This window comes from Triticum dicoccoides, chromosome 7B (genome assembly GCF_002162155.2).
Source record: "Triticum dicoccoides isolate Atlit2015 ecotype Zavitan chromosome 7B, WEW_v2.0, whole genome shotgun sequence".
Classification (NCBI taxonomy): Eukaryota; Viridiplantae; Streptophyta; class Magnoliopsida; order Poales; family Poaceae; genus Triticum; species Triticum dicoccoides.
The window spans coordinates 70,107,845-70,109,144 of record NC_041393.1 but is presented as its reverse complement, the minus strand read 5'-3'; positions in this window follow the sequence as shown (position 1 = coordinate 70,109,144).

The following is a 1,300-nucleotide window of genomic DNA, read 5'->3' as shown; positions in this document are numbered from 1 at the left end:
TCGTCGAGATCGAATATCTTTTCGCCACCCTCTCCGGTATTGTTCAGATATTGGGAGCCGTCATCATTCAGATCATCTAGCCTCTGAGGGCTGCGTATGATGTCGAACAATTCCTCTTCTCTCTCTGCCGGTATTGTCCGCCATAGCTTTTACTTTACTAATTAATACAGAAGAAATATAAAACAATTTAGTATTCAAATTACAATGCATGGATGCAATTAATCAATAAGGAAAAACTGAATCTCGAATACATCGTCTCGAATATATAATCTCGAATACATCATCGTCTTAATATATATAACCTCGTATACATCGTCTCGAATATTATATATCGAATACATCACTGGCTAGGTACCTAATAAAGATCGAGTACTACAGAAGAATCTAGGGCGCCACTCGCGGTTCCTGGGGTGCGGGCGCTGCACACCCAAAGAGAAGGAACCATCACAGGATCATATCTCCGGTCATCTGCCCAAAGAACCCGCCAAGTAGTGGAGAACCTGACGTCATCCATAGCAGCCATGTACCGATGGACGTGCTCATCTTCCTCCCTGACACGGCGACGCACCACCTCCGGCGGGGCCGGCTGCCTCTGCACCGAATGTGGCCCACGCGAACGCCACCAAAGAAGATCAGGGTCGAGGACGGGACCCGGGGTCGGGTTCCTCACCAAGCGGCACGCCCCTCCAGGTAGCACCTCCCAGTGACAGCCCGGCGGAGCCCAGTCCCGGACATGGGTCCTCTGAAGCATGACGTCGTCGCGAACGGGTCGACGGCGAGGATGCGGGCCGGGCATATCGTCGAGAACAAATACTATATGCCCGCAAAAAGTAACATTTTTTAAATGATTGGATTGTGATAACTAAAATTCTATATATATGCAAATTCTAACAATTTGACATTAATCTAATTCATCTAACTAAAACTAATTCTAAAATTTCCTGATTATATAACTAACATTTCTATAACATTTCTAATATTTATATAACTAAAAAACAGAAAAATTTGCTAACATTTCTACAAATATTTCTATAACTAAAAAACAGAAAACATTTATAACATTTCTATATAACTAACATTTCTAATACTTATATAACTAAAAAACAGAATAATTTCCTAACATTTCTATAACTAAAAAACAGAAAAAAAATAGCAAAACAAACTAATAATGTGTGTGTGTGTAGTGTGTGTGTGTGTAGTGTGTGTGTGTGTGTGGACATGGCGGCCGGGGCAAGCTCACCGGCGAGGCGACGACGGGGCGGCGACGAGGGGGCGACGGGATGGGGCGGCGACGACGGGG